Source organism: Rhipicephalus sanguineus, chromosome 8, assembly GCF_013339695.2.
Source record: "Rhipicephalus sanguineus isolate Rsan-2018 chromosome 8, BIME_Rsan_1.4, whole genome shotgun sequence".
In the NCBI taxonomy this organism is placed as follows: Eukaryota; Metazoa; Arthropoda; class Arachnida; order Ixodida; family Ixodidae; genus Rhipicephalus; species Rhipicephalus sanguineus.
The window spans coordinates 8,354,607-8,368,665 of NC_051183.1; the positions used below are offsets into that span (position 1 = coordinate 8,354,607).

Sequence of the window (14,059 nt, forward strand, 5' to 3'; positions counted from 1 at the left end):
CGTAGAATCGCACCAGGCGTCAAAACATGTGAATTACACGATGAGTGCGTGTTTTAAAGGCCCACTTGTTACAAAGCGCTGAGACATATTTAAGCATCATCATCAGCAAAAGCATCAACACACTGAACAGCTGCGTAAGTTCGCGTGTTCCCGGTACGGTAGGAAGAACTTTATTTAAAGATCCGGAGAAGTGCCACCCCTTAGGTGTTCCCGGTAAAGCTAAAGAAACAATCCCGGTAAAGCTAAAGAAAAAGATGGCTGATCCCTCTGTCATAGGAATCGGTATAACACGAAAGTGAAACGTGTCGTCCCAGTAGCAGTTGATTGTTTATAGTGCATTGGTATGTCAGAGCTTGTTTGGGAGACATAGCACCGCTTGATGTGGACGCACTCACGTTGACACCTAGTGGCACATCACCGTACCTACGACTAACGCCCATGATCATGATTTAACCCTTGCTGCAGCTGAAGTTCTTAACATATATGTGGACACCGCATATGGTGAAACCCGTGCATATATGGCATCAACGGGCACATAATAAACACTGAAACTTGATATGCACTCCTTCAAAACGTCGTTAAACGAGAAGAGAAACGCTACGCGCATCGTGTCTTCTAGCGTGGCCGTTAATTCGCACAGGGCGAGCAGGGAAAGCGTTGCGACAGCCAGGCGAGCGTCGGAGAGCTGTTTGTCGATATGGATGGATGCTATGAGCGAGGCACGGGCTAAAGCCACCCCGCGGTGTTTAAAACGTTGAAGACATTACATTTCCAGTGTAAACGCACCATTCCAGTTTACATTGGAAAAAACGGCGCGTTTTTTTTTTTTTAACCTGGTGGCACACATCTCACCGACCCGTTATATAGAGGACGCCCATAGCATCCATCCAAGAGCACTGAGAGAGGAAAGTGTGAAAGTTAAAGGCGCGTTCATGTAGCCTCCGTTATTTTTTTGGCGGTAGCTCAGCGGGCTAAACTCCTGCCAGCCATCGTCGCGGACCGAGAGGTCATGGGTTCGACTCCTGCCATCAAAACTTCTTGACAGTTTTTTTTTTGCCATTTCATGGCCTTCATTTTGCCGACGTATTTCAGTGACGGAAATACGTCATGAAAGTCTCAGTGGACCCCGGCATAAAGCACTTTCGTGTTAGAAAATAAACAGGAATCCGGTGGTTGTGTTGCTGTTCTTGCACACAATAACGCACAGATTAAAAATAATGGCTTCCCGGTGCGATGCGCCAATGATATTCTCGGCACCCAAAAAATCGATAGGTTTGTGTCTAAAATTAACATGTAGAGCACTGGTGAAGACGCCCGAGAAGCAACATGTAACGTCAAACGTGTCAAGTGATTTGTTGAGTGCAAGGAAAAAGTATACAGTTTATAGGATTCCTCTGTCCAGCGGCTCATTATACATTAGACAGACGGGCAGGTGCCTCAACGAAAGGCTACAGGAACAAAAGAATATGTGTAATAGAGTTGCAATCGAGGGGAATCACGCTCAGCACTGATCTGCCTGTAAGCGTAACCCGAATTTCAGTGCCAAAACTATGTTGACACAGCAGGAACCGAATTAAAAAAAAGACAATTGTAGAAGCGTACGCTATGCCGTCGGGGCAGTGTGGCGCATGCGTGAGCTCTCCGTCCGTTGGACTTAAAGACAAGCAAGTTGCATTTCTAGTGAAACAGATTTTGGTCGCCGTACATCTTTCATCTTGGATTCTGACTTGGCATTTTGGTAACGTAAATTTCCAAGAAAAATACAAGGGTTTTTACAATTGTTAGCAATCACGTTTGCCCATGCGCGGTTTGCCAACAGTGCCCTATCCTTTTATGTTTTTACCCACCCCTTCTTGTCTACTTTTAAATCAGTTGCTGGATGCGCTTCGTCTCATCGTTCGTGTCTGCCTTCTTTGTGAACTTTGAATCGCTGACTTTTTCATCCATTATGTTCTAACTAATCCCTACAGAAGATCTTCTGAGAGGGTAAGGCATTGCGTAGCCATCTATAGTATGATATAGCAAGTGGGCCGGAAAGGGATGTGATTGTGAGGAGGAGTGATATGTGGGGGTGAGGAGGGGAGAAAGGATGAGGGGAGAGGGTAATCATAGCATAGCAATGTATGGAAAAGTATAGCAAGGGGTGAGAAAGAAAAGTGAGGACGAGGAGGAGTGATTTGAGGGTAAGGAGGATGGCAGAGTGTAAAGCATAGAATATACTTGTATATTATAGTAAAGCAAGGTGCGGGAAAGGCAAGAGAAGGTGAAGAGGAGGGAAAGGAGGAGGGTAATGCAACCAGCGCCGCTGTTTCCTCAGTCTTCGCACCATAGTACGGAGCTGCCCCAATGTTAACGCGACAGCGTTAAAGAGCTCGTTTCACAGAAATTCCGGTGTCGGTGTCGGCTTTGGCGGCGGCGTCGTTGTCCGTGAGCTAAAATTCGAGACAGATGCAAATAAGTAAATAATAAAAAATCTTCGGCCCGTCTGAGCATCGAACCCAGGCCTTGTGCATGACAAGCTGCTGTTCAACCACGAAGCCACACCAGTGCTTGAAACTGCTTCGTAAAATAACGCTATAAGAATGTCATGTATTGGGAGGGGTCGCCTTAAAACATGTAGGGTAAGGCGGTGCAAAATGCGACAAAAATGTGAAAATAGTGAATATTATTTTTTATTTCACTTGTTACGCACCATAAAACATCAACGCCCGAACTTTCTTTTGGGTACGAGGTATGTGCTACATAAATATGGCGATGTTGGGACTGTTGAAGTTTGAAGTTTATTCTAACATCACGAAAATACACGTGACATGGTTCATAAGTATTACAGAAGGAGGTCCCGAAGTAAACACTGTCAGGAGGACCTCCTAGCGATATTGTATTGATAGCATAATGAAAGCATATTAGAAACACGAAAAAAAAACAAGAACACAAAAAAAGAAAACAAAAGGTTATTTAAAAAGAAAAAAGTTTATTTTAAAATGAAACAAAAATGCACCAGATGTCTCACTTTACCCCAATCTGCGGAGCAAAGCGAGACGCTGCGTGGGGCGAAACGAGACGGTGTGAAAAAATTTCATCCCTTCAGTTCTTACACTACAGCACATGAAATTCACTCCGTGGGCCCTCACGCAGTCTTCATGAACACAGTCTTTGCACTCCACGCATTGAATCAATAGAACCCGGCGCTGTGTTACTCCAAAACTCTCGAACAACATTCAGTTCATTTTTCAAGTCGTTTTCTACGCAGGAAGCTCTAGATGATATCCTGGTGCACGTCCGCACCATCCTAAACAAAAGAATATTATACATAATGAGCGTAAATAAATGGTTCACTCAATAAGACACTCTCTAAGACAATTCAATGTCTTTTTGTCGCGTTTTGCCCCTCTCACATGTCCATATTCAAAAAATATTTCCCCTTTGGCCCATGGCACCGAATGAACTAAACTTTTGGGGGCATGTACCTAACAACGTAAATATTTGCGTTGTTGGACTGACGCCGGAGTAGCTTCATGCACGCATCAAAATTACGCCCCTTTTCGGCGGGTCACGAACACACTGACACTGCTGACATCAGCCGCGCAATTTTTCCCGCGTGAACGCTGTGAGCGATCGTCAACTTTTACACAAAAACGTCGAAAACTACCGGCACCTATCGCTGAAATAGAGAAACGAAGAAAAGGTACTTTTTGTATTAGCTGTAGAGGGCGGCAAAGTCAAAATGTCGGGTTTTGCCCCGCGTCTCATTTTGCCCCGCCTTACCCTAATATTGCGTGGCAGAATTTTAGAATCGCGCCAGGCGTCAAATTATCTGAATTGAGCAAAGAGAGGGTGGTTTAAATGGGCACTAAAGGCAAATAAAAATTTACGTCAGAGTGAAAGGTCAATGTTTGAGAACGCCTAAAACGTCAATATTATAAATAGCAGTGCTCTAGTAATCAAGAAATTAAAGGGAGTGTCTACCGCTCGGAAAAATTTTTCTGATTGTGGTGAAAATGAGAAGATCGTTCGTCACATCGGCGGCAACGAGCATGCTTTTGCCCCACAAAAAAGTAAATATATTATTAATTCGATGTTGAAAATCGTGAAAGAATGACCGCTAGCGTCACCCAACGGCGATGTGGTTCAATCCACTGGTATGACAAGAAATCCTCGAAAGTAGACTCATTTTGCTTAAAAACAAACATGTATAACGTGAAATTGTATTTTACGCACTTGAGGCACCTTTCGGTTGCGTCAGAGAGTAATTTTATGCCTTTTTTTTCCTCACGCATCCAAAAAGGCGCCCGGTGGCGCTGCTTGCGGCGCCGTCTTCGATTTTTTCTGCTTCAACTCATGCGCTATGCCATGCGGCTCTCCGCGCTGGTCGCACTGCGCCGCTGTATTGTTGATAGGATGTCTCACATGTCCTGCGCTGTGAAGGCGCGCATATATTGTCTCTTTTTGATGAATCGACTTGGCTTGGATTGCGGCAGCAGAGCTAAAATAAACGCATAGACTGCGATTACAGAAAAACAAGTGTTCTGTAATCGTATAATAAGGCATTATTTAACCACTAGCGCGCTGAAAACCACTGTTACATTCATAGTGTTCAGCGAAAATAAAGTAATCCTACAGAAATCAGATGTGCTTTCGGTTTTAATTTTTACCGGCACAACAATCGTCATCGCGTCCACCAACCAGTGTTGTGGGCATGTTTCACGCCAATGGAAGAAGACCGAACGCAGATGGAAAAATTCTGTTTTAAAAATTTCTACTCACTGTCCAGAGAAACCGCTGCAAGGTTGGACACTTCAGACGGTACGCTTTCTATTGCGGTACAAAACAGAAAAGCGATGAAGGACGGTAGACAGTCCCTTTAAGGTAAATGTAGGACACTGTATGCGCCAGCAGTGGGACGTTTTGGAACGAGTCCGATGGCTTCAAGAGTTCCGAGTACAAATTATCACTAGTAGTCAAGCTACTCATTATAAAAAAGAACATTCCGAGATTTGCAAGACGTTGTGCAACACGGGTTGTGCAAAAGTTTCGTTTTCGCCGGGCTGCGCTCCGCTCGCGCGGTCGCGTCTCAGTGGTAGTTTCGTTATCGCGTACTGCTGTGTGTGCCTTGCACGCTCGTGAAAGTCGCTCTAGCGGAGACTCCGACAAAAGGCCGTGGCCATGCGATGTTGTGTAATGTGGCCTTGAGAGCAGAAACCACGACGTCCGCTGCCGGGCAGTAAAGGCGGGCAATGTTGCGCAAGGCAAATGCTACGTTAGGTCTTCTCAGGTGCATGATTTGAAATGCGCTAACGCTGTGCGGACCACCTAAACCTGATTTTTTCATTAATAATAAGCATTTCCTTGGCACGAAACAAGCACTGCGAGGTTTCTGACATGCTATTTCAACAATCAACGTCGACTTAACATTTGCCTTTAGTGTCCCTTTAAAGCTGCCCAACCATTACAAAGTGCACAGATGCGCGTGGCATTTAACTGACGCGTAGTGAGTACTTCGGAAATTAGCAAATGGAAGAATAATGGCGTAGTGGGCGCTTCGCAACTGCACTTGCAGTAGACATTCTAGGATAGTTCGAAACAGCCAATGTTACGCGCACGAACGTTCGTTTCCGCGCGGCACGGTTGAAAACGATGTGCACGGGGCCCGATTATGCTGTCGCGTTCTACTCTTGAAGGCGAAGTAAGGCTCGCTTCACTACGTCTATTGTTTTGTACAACCTAACTAGAAGCATTGGGGCGTCATTTTATCTATGCAGAAACATATTTCGTGTTTCTGTGGGTGTAATGAGTTTGAAGGGCATGATTTTCGCAGCACCCTACGAGCAAGAAACATATCGTGTACAAAGTCAGCTTACAACTAGAAGCCACTGCATTTGCAGCACAGAAATCAGGTAATGAAATGGGAAATTTTTATGGTTAATTTTAATCTGAATACTAACATCTGTGTCTTTCAAAATCGTTGAATGTCTTCCCATACCTCTTTACAAGTACCCTACTTTGCTGAATTTCTGTAGTTCCCTTTCTCATCTTGACAGCTTGGTAGAAAAGAGTAGACTCAGGTAAATTTACAAGTAAACAATCAGAAAACAGTTCTCGCAGAGTGTGCCGAGAAATGCCCTTGAGTTCTGGGGCCGTTGCCTCACTGCAAAGGGAGAGCGATGGGAGTTGAAACATTGAAGGACCCTAAAAGCGGTTAAACCAGCTCAAGAAAACTGGCGGGTGACTTCCCGCTGAATTGATAAAAAACGCAGGCCTGTCGTTGTGATGGCGATGACAACCTCACTACTGTGGGAGAGGGACAAAAGAGAGACGGACGGTCGCTAGAAAGCTCATCTGGATCAGAGCCACACGAAAGCCAGGGACTCAGTCTGTCAGTTATAAAATGAAAATACACCAGTTAAAGAAGTTTTGGCCCCTATTCGCGACCAACCTGAACGTCATACTGTAAAGCGCCCTTTTAAATAAGAAAGTAGAAAAAATCACAACAAGAAACTCCCGGAAAACGTCCACATGTACACATTCATTGTTATCATGCGAGCGCGACAAATCACTATAACTCCGCTTCTACCGGACCGATTTCAAAAATTTTTGCAGCAGTCGATTCGTGAGGCCGTAACGACGCACATTCTACACGCGGTTTGCTGTGCGCGCAGGACGATTCTGTCACATACTCCCCTCAGTCAGAGTCGGCCAAGCGCCAGCAAACGAAGTTTGCTGTGCGCGCAGGACGATTCTGTCACATACTCCCCTCAGTCAGAGTCGGCCAAGCGCCAGCAAACGAAGTTTGCTGTGCGCGCAGGACGATTCTGTCACATACTCCCCTCAGTCAGAGTCGGCCAAGCGCCAGCAAACGAAGTTTGCTGTGCGCGCAGGACGATTCTGTCACATACTCCCCTCAGTCAGAGTCGGCCAAGCGCCAGCAAACGAAGTTTGCTGTGCGCGCAGGACGATTCTGTCACATACTCCCCTCAGTCAGAGTCGGCCAAGCGCCAGCAAACGAAGTTTGCGTGCGCGCAGGACGATTCTGTACATACTCCCCTCAGTTCAGTAAGAGGCGGCCAAGCGCCAGCAAACGAAGTTTGCTGTGCGCGCAGGACGAATCTGTCATCACTCAGTCAGTAAGAGGCGGCCAAGCGCCAGCAAACGAAGTTTGCTGTGCGCGCAGGACGAATCTGTCATCAGTCGGCCAAGCGCCAGCAAACGAAGTTTGCTGTGCGCGCAGGACGAATCTGTAGTCGGCCAAGCGCCAGCAAACGAAGTTTGCTGTGCGCGCAGGACGAATCTGTCATCACTCAGTCAGTAAGAGGCGGCCAAGCGCCAGCAAACGAAGTTTGCTGTGCGCGCAGGACGAATCTGTCATCACTCAGTCAGTAAGAGGCGGCCAAGCGCCAGCAAACGAAGTTTGCTGTGCGCGCAGGACGAATCTGTCATACCTCAGTCAGAGTCGGCCAAGCGCCAGCAAACGAAGTTTGCTGTGCGCGCAGGACGAATCTGTCAAGCGCCAGCAAACTAAGTTTGTTGTTGTTGTTGTTGTTGTTGTTGTTGTTGTTGTTGTTGTTGTTGTTGTTGTTGTTGTTGTTGTTGTTGTTGTTCAGAGGTTCCCCTTACGCCAACCTGTTCTGGCTGAGCCTGGAAGAACGACAGTGACGCACCAACAACCACACGCACCTTTTAATAACTTTTCTGTAATCTTATACACGGAAAACATGGCAGGTCAGCCAATGTTCTAGCCGGCTAACCCATCCATGAACATGGTCGTGCTACTAAACAAACAATAACAAGACCAGCTAAAAAGAATAACGCAGTACAAAATAATCCAAAATAATCACGACAAATATGTACATATACGACGTCCAGCGCATAAATATAGCGCAGAGTCTAGGGGCATATCCAATGCGTACAGGGTGGTCACGCATTCGTTCGCGTAAGCACTCGTTGACGTCGCGGCTGCCTTTAATCGACGCTTCTTCCCCGATTTGAGCGAGTTCTCCTTCGAAGCAGACGCACACCGCAGGAGCCGCTCACGGAATCACCTTCACTTTCGCCGACCTCCAGCCTTCTCCTCTTCACCCTAATTAAGTGCAAAAAAAAAACCACAATACCTATTAGTAAACACACATGTTCAGGTAAGTGTGACAAATCAAAGCTTAGTTGAACTGAACGTCCTTCAAAGTGTGATTAAACAATCAACACCAGCATTTCTTGTGCACTATCTTAGTCTTTCCTGCTCGGAATATTCACGCAGCACTACTACGTAACACAAGTTTGCACTGGTATGCGTTCAGGGCTCACACAACGAACGGCTATCGTTACGTCCGCCTCAAGTTCTGACGTCGTATGGTCCTAAATAGTCTACTTGACGCTACGAACCAACGCGTTCTTCGACTTAAACCCCTATAGTTCTGAACGAATAGTAACCGTCACGTTGTGATGAATTAGGCGCGAAATACTAATGCAGTCACACTGGAGAAAGAACACAGTTCTTTTCGTTGGTTTTGTGTTGCCAATTCATCACGACATGGAGCTACACCCGACTCACCCTAACGTCTACGCTACTTCCGCACACGTCAAATTCAAGCTGCATACGGTTGGCAACTGCCCACGCAACGACATTAGTGCGAACATTCGTTGAAAGTTATTACGGAACTGAAGGTATAATTTTTTTGCCCAGTATTCTCCTACGGTGGTAATAGAATGTAGCCTGCAGAAATTTTATTCCGTATGCATCATTCATTAAGAGTTTCAATGTGCAAACTAATGAGCATACGCTTTCGCAATTGAACAATTCAAAAGCGAAACCACACGCAAGCAATTATTGGTCCTCAATAGATAATATACACCTCGGTGAATGTATTTACGCACCAGCATTTGATAGTCCTTGAACTCTGCTGCTCTTGGTCCACCGTTACTGCAATGGTTGAACATCTCGATTGCGGTGAGAACGCAACTCGCAGAAAAGCACGCTCGGTCGTGCAGAACACTTGATCGACAGAACCCCAGAGTACCAGATGGAGAAGACACCAAGTACGCTGGTATGGGTAACCGAGCCGCTGCGAAGCATTGTCGAAACAGCTGAACCCCTGGGCAGCGCAGGACACATCGCGAATTCTGCTACTCTCCGGATCCTGCGAAGGAGACGAGCACGCATATTTCTACAGTGGAAAGACAAAACCACACCATTGCTTCTATAAGGAGAAATCATGCTATACGGTGGCTTAACAAAACTCCTTGGAATTGCAAGCCAAAAACCTTGCATTACAGGACCAATCTTGCGATAACAGTCATGTTGAAAATTACCACATTGAGCTCTTTTACTGCAGGAAATTACTTAATCGGGAATGGCTAAGTGAACAGGTAAGGGAGCTTGAGATGTGCTTGAACAACACATAGTCCTCCTACAGGAAACGGTTATGTCAGCAAACGGTCGTAATTGCCATGGGATCTTCCATTCCATGACTACCGGCAATTTGGGAACAGACTTTGCGCCCTCACCTAATACTTACTTTGCGCCCACACCAAATATTTTCGTCCGTTATGTAGACGACTGCTTCAGCATTATACAAGTGTAAGACGCAACAAGTCTCCTGAATCTTCTCAACACCATATAAACAGTTCACTGCAGAATACAAGTTGGATAACATCCTTTCCATCCTCCACGTCTGCGTGAGTGAACAGGAACAGACTCTCGTTCGGCGCCCGGAAGGACTCATACCGGCTATTCATGCCATCAGGCTTGCCAGAAGCCTTCCGCTGTTTTATCTCTCGTTTTATCGAAAGCCGTCTCAAAGCAGGCCTTCTGCAGGGCGCACCGGTGTTCCGTCCGTTCCAGGTGTGAGCGAAGCTCTAAACCGCATGTTTACATACGACATCCACAATCCACGCGTACCGTTCAACAAACTGAAAAATCAGCTTGCTAACGTCGGGGATCCGATAAACAGCGAGAATTCCCTTTTGTCGACAAAGTACCATGTGCAGACTGCAGCTACATCGTCGAAACTGGCAAGTTCAGGAGGATATTGAAGGAGCGTCAGAGAGAAATCGGCAACAAGAAAGCATCGAACGTCCTGGCTGAGCATGCAGACATTCGCGGTCACCGCATCGATTTGGATGACTCCAATACAACAGCTAAGGAGAAAAATCTAGCAACTAGAATACTTCTAAATTTTTTATTCAGTCGACAACACCGCCAACAGGAACAATGGAAATCTGTCCGCTGACGACACCAATTCTCTAAGTCATATTTTAGTATAAGAGACGTCTTCTGCCTGCTTTAGCGTGATCAAGGAACCCGTACAAGCCCGTAAACGTCCCTCGTGCGTTTTCGCCTTGACTTGGTTAGTGACCGCAACTTCATCCTAATGTTACCTGACCAGTCGAACTTTCGTCGAACTCTTCACTACATATCCTACCTGTCAAGATTTCGCATCTATAACAATGGATGGAAAAAGTCCATTAAGATCCTTTGGAGCGCGCTCTATCAGATGTCGCAGATATCGGGAAATAATACGGGGCTTCAACTGGACTCACCGGGGGAATGGATTGCATGTCAACGCAACAAGCAATGCGCAGTTTGGCAATGTCCCAGCAGGATAACATTGGCAATGCATGGTTTGGCATACTGGGCATTTTTAGGTCCACCCAAAAATGAATGGACGAATTTGGAAGTCTAGCTGGAATCTGGTCATAATTGGCTTCGCCCCTGCCTACAATTCAGTGAGGACCTTCTCGACGCTACCTTGTCCCACTTCCAAAATGGACGTGGCTAACGCCAAAACTGACCTTGCACAATTCCAGCATTGAGTAGAACCATGTACTAAACTGACTACCCAATTCAAAGGTTGAGTTCACTCATGTTCAAAACAAACTTGGCCCACTCCAGACGTTTGAGTAATAGAATTGTTGGGATTTTATGTCCCAAAGCCAGCATTTATGAAGGACACCACAGTGGAGGGCTGCGAAAATTTCGACCTCTTGGGGTTGTTTACCATGCACCTAAATATAAGTAAGGCGTTAAGAAAAACCGACATCGGCCGCGTTGACCAGACGAATGCAAATAAAAATTAAGCTCCCAGCAGGAATCGGGCCCCAGAATTCTGCGTGGTGATCAGGTATTCTGCCACAGAGCCACGCCAGATCTAGAAAGTGCTTTGGAAAAAGACCCTATGCAGGCGTTGTTGAATGAACTTTATTCTGATTCAGAGAACACGCACCCGTTATGTCGGTGCAACGTCAATTGTGGTTGAAGTGCTGGTTATTTAATTTTATAACAAAACAACAAACATTACATATGTACTCCTATGATACAGGCATCATGTAGGGTTACCGTCAGTTGAGGTTCCAGGGATGGCTTCGCTTTTATATCAGCTTAATAAAGATTACAATTCTATCTATGATTCAGCAAGCTATATTCAATCGTTGCCCGACTACAGAGGAATACGCTAACGAAAGTTACGTATGGCACTGTAATGTGCACTCCGTTTCGATAATACTGACGTCTGTGCCCTAACGTGAGTGCTGACGTTACGTCCGACTTTAAGCTACCCTGTGAACGCCAGTGTAGACGACGTGCCTGGTAAGCCCACGATAAGCACACAACTACTACACTTACAACAACACGTCGATCCACCTCGTAACACTTGGCTCAAAGCCAAAAAATGCAGCATAGACAACTACTCGCTGACTGCTTCGCATGAAACAGATTCCCACAAGGCGTGGGATCTGCCGAATTTTTGTTAACAATAAAGCTAAAGCACTATTTTTGCACCTCGAAACAACGTTGCTGAAATCGTGCTAATTGGCACACAAGCAGAGCGGGTATAATTAACCAAGACAGTGGAAACGTTCCTAATTAGCCACATCAATTACGTCGCCTCTGCCCACAACTGGATAAAGGTGGAAAAGACGAAACTCATGCGCAAAAGCATTAAACAAGTCCTCAGCCTACCCCAAAACACGAGTATCTCCCGAATCGACCAACTATGCATGCACAACGACATCGACGAATTCATCGAGGCCGAGACTACGGCCCAAATGGTCCGCCTCTCCTCCTCCAAGGCAGGCTGTCGACTTTTAAACGAGACCGGCATGTCCCCCACACCCCTACCTTGGACGCTCAGTAACCCTCCCGAGAGATGTTCGAGATACCTACATGGTAACCTAATTCCCACGAAACGTCCACCAACAACCCAACAAGGACAGACGCCTGCTCCGGGCTCGCGCGATCCTCGACCGCACCGCCGCGAATCGCGACTCTTCCGTACTCGTCGATACGGCGCAATACGGTAACTCCTCCACCGTTGCACTCGCGGTAGTAGATGGCGATGGAGCCCTACGCTCAGCCGTCTCGGTTAGACTAGCAACGAGCGCCATAGCCGAGCAGGTCGCCATAGCTTTAGCGATGATCGATCCCTCGCACACCAGCGTCTTCACAGACTCACGCGCCGCCATTCCGGCTTACGAAACCGGCAATATCGCGCGTGAGGCAGCCCAAATTTTACAACCACGCAACCACATGTGCTGGCAATGCCTCTCTTGGTTCCCTGCCCACATGAGCAAAGACGTCCACTCATGACCGAGCGCGAGAACTCACCCGCCGCGACGATCAACCAGCCACCGAAGAGCTGGGTCCAGACATACAGTTTAGTTTAACGACCCCTTACTCGCCTTCCACGAAATCACCTCTCACTATCGTAACAACAGAAGCCAATACCCCTAGCACACACAAAGCTTGAACGCGCGCAAGCGGTAGCCTTTCGCATGCTACAAACGAGATCGTACCCATCACGTTGCCTACTCGGTCATTACAACTCGGACATCACTCCACAATGCCCAGATTGCACAGAAATTTTATTGTTCACTCTCGCACATGCTCTGGCAATGTCTGGCGTTACCTCGGGGAGCAGTCACCAGTTAGTCCGACTGGGAAGAGGCACTCAGTAGCTCCGAGCTCCACCCCAAACTCAAGACAGTCCGGAGGGCCCAAGAACTGGCGGAACGCCACCACGTTCCCGCCCCGACTCGGGCGTCGCCTACGGTAGCGGCTGCTAGGGTGTCCCTCGTGGATGCCCCGGCGGCTCAAACTCCTCAGGACTCGTCAATAAAGTTCTTGATGACTGTTGAAATGACCACGCAAACCATACGATTATTCGGAACTCTGAAAATGCGTCATATTTATTGCAATCGTCCTAAACCTATCAGCATGTTCCTTTAAAGATGCACTTTTTGCCAGCTTACAGGCTCGCACTATTACGAAAGCACGTCTTTTGTACAATATGTAAAGTGCAACACCTTTTTCACTCCATTGATCTTTTTGTAGAACACAATACTACGCAAGTTAGTCTAATGTGAACTTGTAGGCCATGACGGAACTACAAGCATGGCCTATATTATAACACTGAATAGCGACAAGCACTAGCCGGACTAAACGCTAACACGACAAATACTACACGCATAGCCGAAGACTCAATTAAAGGGTGTAACTTTAGTTATGTAAAACAAGTACTACAATTTTCGCTACGGACGAAAGAAGGGGGAATTTCGCAGGCCTCGTTTTTCTTTGTTAGACACAATGTTGTGTTTAACAAGAAATACGAGCCCTTAAAAATTCCCTTTCTTTCGTTCATTCGTAGCGGGATTCTCGTTATCGGCCGAATTGATGCCACGTTGTGTCTAACAAAGAAAAACGAGGCCCTTAAAAATTCGCCTTCTTTTAGAGGTGTGCGAATAGTGAAGTTTTGAAACCAATCGAATACGAATAGTGATGATACCGAATCTAATCCTAATAGAATACTCTAGGGATAGTTTTCACAGAGTAAGACAACCATTTTCAAAAGTCCTACACTCTACAACATTTTATTTAAACAAACATTTCAAACACTTCACAAACAACATTACGGTTACTTTTAACCGACCCTAATACCTCGGTTATGAATACCGAGGTAAGCTCGTATACAGCAGCGACCGAGCCTTCGAAATATTTGCAACTGTAGGTCTGTTGTTAAATACAGCAGTTACTACCGAATCATGGTGATACTTATCGCTTGCTTCTGAAAATTGG

At 46.3% G+C, this 14,059-nt stretch overlaps 1 long non-coding RNA gene across 3 annotated transcripts in view; it reads right to left on the reverse strand.

The window, feature by feature from the left end:
* Positions 1–7,612: 7,612 nt before the first annotated feature.
* Positions 7,613–14,059, reverse strand: part of LOC119401283 (uncharacterized) — an 80,197-nt gene continuing 73,750 nt past the window's right edge. For 2 of the 3 annotated variants that reach the window (XR_007417307.1, XR_007417308.1), the window contains exons 4-5: positions 8,866–9,128; positions 7,613–8,074 (exon numbers count right to left, since the gene is read on the reverse strand). This is a non-coding gene — a long non-coding RNA (uncharacterized LOC119401283). The remainder of the gene's footprint in view (positions 8,075–8,865; positions 9,129–14,059) is intronic. The other variant, XR_005185416.2, reaches the window with a different exon arrangement.